The sequence below is a fragment of the Lathyrus oleraceus genome, chromosome 5 (assembly GCF_024323335.1).
Source record: "Lathyrus oleraceus cultivar Zhongwan6 chromosome 5, CAAS_Psat_ZW6_1.0, whole genome shotgun sequence".
Taxonomy (NCBI): Eukaryota; Viridiplantae; Streptophyta; class Magnoliopsida; order Fabales; family Fabaceae; genus Lathyrus; species Lathyrus oleraceus.
This window is the reverse complement of record NC_066583.1, coordinates 389,023,970-389,034,437: the sequence shown is the minus strand read 5'-3', so window position 1 is coordinate 389,034,437 and position 10,468 is coordinate 389,023,970. Positions and strand designations below refer to the sequence as shown.

Genomic DNA, 10,468 nt, shown 5'->3' with positions numbered 1-10,468 from the left:
TAGCGTTCTACGCACCTTTTATAAGTGACAATAAAAGGCCTTAATTTAAGGATAAACTCGGTTCTGAATACGCGAAAGCCACAGTTTCTGTTAAATGGATTATTTTCAAGAGTAGAAAATATTGCCTCATAAGTAGTTCTGTTTAGACAATCGAAACATCACTTAACTGACGTGATATACATTCAAACCTGTCTTTATCTGCACTGCATTTATTATTTACCGTTATTTTGCAAAACCCAATATCTCTTTTATACCGCCTTAGATAAACATCCTAACGATAGTAATCGATAGATTAACGATTTGGTCTCTGTAGGATCGATATTCTTTTATATTACTTTGACGCGATTCGTGCACTTGCAAATTCACACGATCAAGTTTTTGGCGCCGTTGCCGGGGACCAACTTCGTCAAATTTCGTACCCTGTTGTTACACCGTCTAGACTAAGGCATTATTAGCCGATAAATGCGAAGAACCCATAGTACTGGGAATTTAGTAGATCCTTTAGAGGAACCTGAACGTTACACTCGTACACGCCTCTTACTCATCCGAATTAAGAAATCTATGGCCGAGAATCGTGACCGAAGACCTCTTAAGGAATTTGCCCAACCCTCTGACGAGGAACCTAGTTCGAGTATAGTAAACCCCCTTATTCCTGCTAACAATTTCGAACTAAAACCGTCTTTGTTGCAATTAGTGCAATAGAACCAATATGCGGGTCTCGCTACTGAGAACCCGAATCAACATTTAAAAGTTTTCATCCAACTGGCCGACACCTTTAAATCTAACGGCGCTTCACCAGATGTGATCCGTTTGAGATTATTTCCTTTCTCCCTCAGGGATAGAGCACGTTCATGGTTAGATTCACTTCCAGTTAATTCAATAACTACCTGGGAAGACCTTAGGAGAGTATTCCTTGCTAGATATTTTCCCCTAGTAAGACTGCTATTCTTCAAAACCAAATAACTAGATTTACTCAAAACCAAGGAGAATCGCTTTTTGAAGCTTGGGAGAGATATAAAGAGCTATTAAGAGTCTGCCCACACCATGGCCTAGAACAATGGCTGATTGTTCATACCTTCTACAATGGACTCCATTATAACACCAAGATGAGCATCGACGTTGCCGCAGGTGGCGCGCTGATGAACAAACCTTACCCTGAAGCTTGTGACCTAATTGAGGATATGGCCTAAAACCATTACCAATGGGGAACTAAACGAGCATCAATAGAGAAAAAGGAGACCCAAGGTGGAATACATGAGATAAGCTCTCTAGACATGATTCAGACGAAAATGGACGCTTTAGCCCTTAGGATCGAACATATGTCTACAAACACTAACACCACAGTAGTAGCCCACACAGAGTGCAAACTCTGTGGATCTAAAGGACACGAATCGGCGGAGTGTAACCTTTTGAACGACCTGAACACCGACCAAGTGAATTACGCCCAAGGTAACCCATTTGCAAACACTTACAACCCTGCCTGGATGGAAGAATCATCCGAATTTTTCCTATAAAAACCAGAACCCTATCAAAAATCATGCACCTCAGAGACCGCAAGGTTATCAAGCCTAAAAACCAAACCAACCTATGCAAGTTGTGCCCTAGAAGTATAACCTTGAGAAGATCATGGAGAGCTTTATATCGGGCCAAGCTTAGCAAAATAAAGAATTCCTAAACCAGAACATTCACATAAACGAACTTATAACGCAATTAGGAACCAAGGTTGATCAGATAATCACTCACAACAAGATGCTTGAAACCCAGATCTCACAGGTAGCACAAAACCAAGCCCCACAGACTACACCTAGAGGCCAATTCCCTGGACAACCTTAACCAAACCCTCGAGGGAAAGCTAACGCTATCTCGTTACGAAGTGGGACTGCTTACGAAGGGCCTCATAACCCAGCTGTGAGCGAGTCCAAAACTTCTAAAGAAAATATACCTACCAACCAGGAAGAGGAACCGGTAGAACCCGAGAAACAAATCGACCAAGAAGGAGAAGCCAAGGATAAAACTTACAAACCATCACCCCCGTACAAACCACCAATCCCATATTCGCAAAGACTTAAACAAACCAAAGTCAACAACCAATAACAAAAATTTATAAAAGTAATAGAGAAGCTTCATGTAGAGATTCCTATCACCGAAGTTATCACTTAATTCCATCTTACGCCAAATTTATCAAAGATATCTTAACCAACAAGCGTAGGCTTGACGATCCCAAACCCTTGGAATGCAATTTTATTTCCGAGGATAAACTCGCTAAGAAAGAGAAAGACTCTGGTAGTTTTTCTATACCTTGCATTTTAGGGAGTCATGTGATCGACAAAGCTTTCCTAGACTTAGGCGCTAGTGTGAGTTTAATGCCCTTAGTTGTGTAAAAGGTTAAACTTAGGAGAATTACAACCAACTAAGATGTCCCTCCAATTAGCCGATAGGTCAGTTAAGTATCCTGTAGGCATTTTAGAAGACATCCCAGTTAGGATCGGTCAACTTTATATCCCAACAGACTTTGTGGTCATGGATATCAAGGAAGATGACGAAATCCCTATCCTTTTAGGTAGACCATTCTTATCAACATCCGGAGCTATAATAGATGTCAAAAGAGGAAAATTAACCTTCGAAGTAGGGGATGAAAATATCGAGTTCATTCTTTCAAAATTCCCGATGGCACCAATCCTAGGAGACGTATGTTATGCGATCAATATCATAGATGAGTGCATAAGAGAATTTGATCAAGAAGAACCCGTGATCGAACCATTTTCAAACCCGAATGAAAAGGATGATGAGCTAGAGGAAACGGAACCTCACACTAACAAATGTTTGGACCTTACTCCAGACCTTTCACCAAATTCTCAAAAACCAGCTCAAGAACTTAAGGAACTACCCAAGAACCTAAGATATGAGTTTTTGGATAATGAAATGAACCGCCCAGTAATAGTTAGTGCCACCTTAAACCAAGACGAGACGAATCGACTCTTGAATGTTTTAAGAAGATACCCCTCTGCCTTAGGGTACAACATCTCTGATTCAAAAGGTATAAGCCCATCTGTGTGTATGCACAGGGTCTCGCTAGAGGAGGATTCAAAACCTTCCAGAGAACATCAGAGACGAATCAACCCTATAATGAGCGAGGTAGTAAAGAAGGAAGTCCTTAAACTACTGGAAGCCGGTATAATCTATCAGATCTCTGATAGTAAATGGGTAAGTCCTGTACATGTGGTACCCAAGAAGGGAGGCATCACAGTCGTGCAGAACGAGAAGGGAGAGCATGTAGCTAAACGTATAGAAGGCGGATGGCGTATGTGCATAGATTATAGGAAGCTCAATAAGGCAACTAGGAAAGACCATTTCCCCCTTCCATTCATAGATCAAATGCTTGAGTGTCTTGCCAGATACCCATACACCTCGAGGATCAAGAGAAAACAACCATTACCTGTCCTTACGGAACGTTTGCTCACAAACATATGTCGTTTGGACTCTGTAATGCGCCAGATACTTTCCAACGTTGTATGATGTCAATCTTCACAGATTATCTCGACGGGATTATGGAAGTATTCATGGACAATTTCTCGGTGTGCGGGTTGGACTTCGAGAATTGCCTCATTAACCTTGAGAAAATCCTAGAGAGATGCGTAGAAGTTAACCTTGTGTTAAACTAGGAGAAGTGCCACTTTATGGTCAAAGAAGGCATACTGTTAGGGTATATAATATCTGAAAGAGGCATTGAGGTCGATAAAGCAAAGATAGAAGTTATAGAAAACCTTAACCCTCCTAAGACAGTTAGAGAAGTCTGTAGTTTTCTTGGACACGCCGGTTTCTACCGACGCTTCATAAAAGATTTCTCTAAAATAACAAAACCCCTGACCAGCCTTCTGATGAAAGACATTGAATTCATTTTCGATGAAAAATGCATCAAAGCCTTTAATCAGTTAAAACAAACGCTAATTTCAGCACCCATTCTACAACCTCCGAATTGGACTAAACCCTTCGAAATAATGTGTGATGCTAGTGATTTCGCTATAGGAGTTATTTTAGGGCAAAGAAGAGATAAGAAACTACATGTAATATATTACGCAAGTAGAACCCTAGATGCCGCTCAATTAAATTACACAACAATAGAGAAGGAACTCCTAGCTGTAGTTTTCGTAATCGATAAATTTAGGTCTTATCTTGTAGGATCTAAGATTATAGTCTATACAGACCATGCAGCTATCCGTTACCTTCTAAGCAAAAAGGATGTGAAACCTAGATTACTCAGGTAGATCCTTTTGCTACAAGAATTCGATTTAGATATTAGAGACAAAAAAGGAACAGAAAACGTAGTTGCTGTCAATCTTTCCAGACTAGAGAATTTGAAGCCAAACCATTTACCTATAAATGATTATTTCACCTATGACAAATTGATAGCTAAGTTAGATATCGTTCCCCCTGAACCTGATGGAGACAACCTTGGGACAGTTTCCAAAATTAGCAGAGTGCCATGGTACGCTGATTTTGTGAACTATCTAGCCGCTGATATCATACCACCTGACCTCAACTATCAACAGAAGAAGAAGTTCTTTAAAGATATAAGACATTTCTATTGGGACGAACCACTCCTTTTCAAAAGAAGAACAGATAACATATTTTGACGTTGCGTCCTGGAAGAAGAAGTCAGAAACATCATAGAGCATTGTCACTCTTCACCCTATGGTGGACATTCAAGCACATCCAAGACATACGCTAAGATCCTTCAAGCTGGTCTTCATTGGCCAACACTATGGCGTGATGTCCATGCTTATATTGTCCTATGTGACAGATGCTAGCACGCTGGAAACATCTTAAGACGTGACGAAATGCCTCTGAAGAACATCCAAGAAGTAGAACTATTTGACGTTTGGGGTATTGATTTCATAGGACCTTTTCCATCTTCGATGAGAAACAAGTACATTTTGGTAGCCGTTGACTATGTGTCCAAATGGATAGAAGCTATAGCCGCACCCACCAACGACACAAGAGTAGTCATCAAGATGTTCAAAAATAATATTTTTCCCAGATTTGGAGTACCACGACTTGTCATAAGTGATGGTGGATCACATTTTATATCCAGGATATTTGGTAAACTCTTAAGAAAATATGGAGTAAAACACAGAGTAGCAACACCATATCACCCCCAGACTAATGGCCAAGTGGAAGTATCTAACAGAGAGATTAAGCAGATCTTGGAGAAAACTGTATCAATATCTAGAAAAAATTGGTCTGAAAAGCTAACAGAAGCACTGTGGGCTTACAGAACTGCTTACAAAACCCCTATTGGAACTACACCATACCAGTTGGTCTATGGGAAGTCATTGATCGAGAAAATAGCAAGTGTACTATTTTGCCTTTTATAGTAATAATGGGGAAATTCTCCGAATGTCGATCTCAAGGACTCCACGTTAGTATTGAGTTTAAATTATCATTCAATTAAACAAAAAGTATTAATTTGGTTTTTGAGTATAAAAATAGAATAATAAAAGTAAAGGTAAAGAAATACGAAAATAAGGGTTTATAGAGAAAAAGGAACAATGTCAGGGAAGGTGTATGATTTATCCCTGTAACAACTCTGAGTTACTATTGCATCAACAAATATCAATTACTACCAGTTCTCAAGGGTATTTTCTCCCAAGTCCTTGGCGAGAAAACCTTTAATCAATCTACCTTAATTCCTATGTACATAACCAATTAGGGTGAAGTTAAGCTGTATAATATCAAGAATGCTCTGGTTCATACAGGGTATCCCTAGTCCTAAGTGATATCTACTGCAGAGTAACCTGATGAAAACCTTATCACCGGCGGTCCAGCCTAAGTGGTAACCATACATCAATCTCAATTGGTCCGAAAGAGAAAGAAATAAACACATCAAAAGGTTACCGTAAACAAAATATTATAAATGCAAATGTAAACTCAAACTCATTACAATTCTAAATCAGGGACACCCCCTAGAATTGGGGGGTTTAGCTACTCATATTGTTTAAAACAAATTCAAGATAAAAATTACACATTACAAGTAATTGGATGACTTTGATCTTCAATCGCTCCCGCTCATGAATCTCTTCAGCTCTCCAAATGCCTTGATTTCTGTAATACTTGCTTGCTTTACAATATTGTGGTTTGCTGTATTCCAAGATGATTTTTCCTTTGGCAGAAGACCTCTTTTTATAGTGAAAGTTCCCAGCAGCAGTTGGACAGGTCCAAAGATGTCTCCACAAAGCCCGGAGAATGAAAAGCCCGAGAAAATGGGAAATATTGGGCTTGGGATGACACGGCCCGTGTCAGCTGACACGGGTAGCCGTGTTAGCCTACTGTTACTCCTGACACGCCCATGGCCAGGCTAACACGGTGGGGGCTTCTGCCTGACACGGCCCGTGTCAGTTGACACGGCCCATGTCAGCTGACACGGGTGGCCGTGTCAGACTGTTGTTTTCCTTCCTTTGCTTCCATTGCCCTGACACGGATCGTGTCAGGTGACACGGGTGGCTGTGTCAGGCCTCCTGTACCGGGGTTTTCTGCTCTTTTGCGTGTCGGACTCTCGTACTGTCGTATTCTGAGTTCTCCGGTTCTTCTACCTGGATCTGTCGGATAAAACACAGCTATCCCACGCATAAAATCAAGATAAACAAAGTAAATCATAACAAAGATTAAAAATGCATAAATAAAATAACGGAAGTAAAACTACTCGAATTGTACCTTAAATGCTTGCACAGTGTATCAAATGTCTTTGTTTTGCGTCGGACCAGTAATGAAAACTTACTATAAATGGTGACTGATCAGTCATGCCACTTACCTTTTGAACTCAAGCACAAGGCATATTGGGCCATCAAGACCCTGAATTTGGATTACCTAGCATCTGGCAAGAAGCGGATCCTTGATATCCACAAATTGAGGGAACTCCGCCAGAAGGCTTACGAGAATGCCGTTATATACAAAGAGAGAACCAAAGCTTGGCATGACAAAAGGATTGTGAAAAAGGAATTTAATATAGGCGACTCTGTTCTCCTCTTCAATTCGAGATTACAACTTTTTCCAAGTAAGTTGCGTTCGAGATGGACATGCCCCTTTGAGGTTTCCAAAATCCTAAAATCTGGAGCATTTGAAATCCGGAACAGTTCCTGTAATCCGTTTGTGGTAAATGGACAAAGACTGAAGCAATACCAAGGAGGTGACATCCCCACAGAATGCCATGACCAAACTCTGATCGACCCTCCGGTTCCTACCTCTAACATATAAAGTCTGAATCGTCAAGCTAACGACGTTAAACAAGCGCTGCATGGGAGGCAACCCATGATTTCTTTTCCTTTTGCTTTACTTTTACTATTTCAATTTATATTTTTGTTTGTTTTATATATATGTATATCTATGTGAAGACTAACAGTTATAATATTTGCGATTTCAGGTGTCCTTTATTTCTAATCTAACTTTTCAGGATGGAAAATTGTGACATTATGCTAGTAATCTTTCGTGACCCAGTTCAAGAGCAGCGCTACGCCATGCTTTCCCAGCGACCAATGCTACCCACCAGATATCCCGACTCGAGCTGTATGGAGGCATTAGGCATTGAGCCTAGTGTCATGCATTTGTGCAATCAGTTGCAATGGGATGAATATACTGATGTTATACATGTGACTTACAGGAACCTGACTTTGGAGTTCTTGAGCTCGCTGACCTACGATCCTTATGTTGGCCACGCTAGTGATGGTGGATACACTAATTTCAGATTATTTGGGGAAGAATACACCTTCAACCACAAGCGTTTCGGTGACTTGCTTGGATTTCAGACTGCCAATGATGCTTCATCTGAGCTCCCCGTGAGCTATTTCCTGAGCCGAGACATCGAGAAGTTTTAGAGTGATATTACATGTGGAGGTAGTCCTGAACCTTCCACCTAAATCTCCAACAAGATTCACAACCCTGCTTTCAGATACTTTCAGATGATCATTGCCCACACCTTCCTGGGGAAGAGTGACCCTGATACGCATGTGAGTGCTGAAGAGATCTTCTTCATGTACTGTACCACTCAGTCACGCCCAGTAGATTGCGGAGCTTTCCTGATTAAGAGTCTATATCTTAATGCTCGCTCTGCTGCGAGCCCTATACACGTTGGAAGCATGGTGACTCATATAGCCTCAGCCTTGGGACTTGATAGAAGACTATCTCACCTGACGTCTTATTGCAGTTACACCTTGATGGATATTGATTTCTGTCTGGACCGCGACCTCATGAGGAAATCTTCTTTCCAACCGGATCAATACAGGCTCTTGATCGAGGGTGAGACTATTCACTACTTCACCTTGCCTGACCCTCAGGTAACTTGTGTTATTGATCAGGCTAACTGGGCCTACGCCATAGAAGGGCAGGGAGAGACAGTAGACGAGCCAAAAATTGCACCTGTCAGAATCAAAGTCCGCACCAACAATCCGAATCTCTAGAGTCTGAGCATGCAGTCTGAACTGGTTAAGCTTCTCATGGAGATAGCCCAGCTTCGCCAGGAGCTTGCTGACATTGCTTTGCAGGTCGAAGTATCAGTTGCCTCACATGACACTGAAACTCATATACTGAATGATGAGATCGCCGACCTCCGACGCCAGATCGCAGAGCTTCGAGGATACGAAGTCGAGGAGACTCCATTATACCCTGAGCATTGATGCCATCACGAACCGAGAAATACCGTTTGATTTTCCTATTTTCCCGTTATTTATTATTCATGCTTATTTTTATTGTTTCCTTTGACATTATGCTTGCTTTATCTTCCCTAAGATCTATGGACCCGTGAATTATTATTAACTCTTCGCGCGCGCGGCGCACACACACACACACACACGCACGCACGCACGCACGCACGCACACACACACACACACACACACACACACACACACACACACACACACACCACACACACACACACACACACACACACACCACACACACACACACACACACACACACACACACACACACACACACACACACACACACACACACACACACACACACACACACACACACACACCACACACACACACACACACACACACACACACACACACACACACACACACACACACACACACACACACACACCACACACACACACACACACACACACACACACAACCACACCACACACACCACACACACACACACACACACACACACACACACACACACACACACACACCACACACACACACACACACACACACACACACACACACACACACACACACACACACACACAACACAACACACACACCACACACACACACACACACACACACACACACCACACACACACACACACACACACACACACACACACACACACACACACACACACCACACACAACACACACACAACACACACACACACACACACACACACACACACACACACACACCACACACACACACACACACACACACACACACACACACACACACACACACCACACACACACACACACACACACACACACCACACACACACACACACACACACACACATATATATATATATATATAATATTTTTATGTCCATTTTATTTTATTTTGTTTTATTTTATTTTATTTTATTTTGTTTTATTTTATTTTTATTTTTATTTCGTTTTATTTTATTTTGTTTTATCAAGCTAAAATCAAAAACAACATTCATAGAAACCTATGTGCACCCCCCTTACAAAAATGATGACAAAAGAGTTGAGACCCAAGTAGCAATGACCAAATCCGGCCCAACCAAATCCGAAGACATGGCGGGCGCCATGATGTCTGGAACTTTAACGGACAGAATCCCTATTTTTCACCATTTTCACCTTCTTCAACCTCTCCAAACCCATTTTCTCCTTCTCCCAACTCCACCAAAGTTCATGAAAAATCCCAACTTTCTCATTTTGACTCCAAGCCATTACCATTTCCAAACTTCACTCAACCATCTCTCCACCAAAAACCCACTTAAACTTCATTTTTCATTTCCTTTCTATAAATACTCATTTTTCTCTACAATCACCATTAATGTCCGGAATGGAGTTCAAGAACATCATTCTTCACGGAGGAAAACCCGGAGAGCGACAAAACAAGATTTTGCAAAAATTGCAATCTCGGGAGATCCTCGCTGTAACACCCTTCTAAAATACCCCAAAATTTAATTAAAATAATAAACATATATCAATCAGAGTAATTATGCCATTCAAGGGTGTCACACAATTATTCAAACTATTCACCAATTATAAATGTCATGCTCTTTATTAATTCAAAACATAAGTATTTGCATAAAACGCAACGGATAGAGATCTCATCAATCATGTACAACATGTAACATTCACAGGTAAATTATTCAACAAAATAAAACGTCCCATCCCGATGTTACATCTATCAGAGCACGACCCACTAAGGAGACTACACTAGACTCCAATCATTCGCTCCTACTCAACTCAGTTCTCGTTACCTGAA

The 10,468-nt window shown here is 41.2% G+C and overlaps 1 non-coding gene across 1 annotated transcript; it reads right to left on the bottom strand.

The window, feature by feature from the left end:
- Nucleotides 1-944: 944 nt before the first annotated feature.
- On the bottom strand, nt 945-1,051 carry LOC127090119 (small nucleolar RNA R71). Its single transcript, XR_007791651.1, has one exon. It is a non-coding gene; the product is annotated as a small nucleolar RNA R71 (small nucleolar RNA).
- Between the last annotated feature and the right edge of the window lie 9,417 nt (nt 1,052-10,468).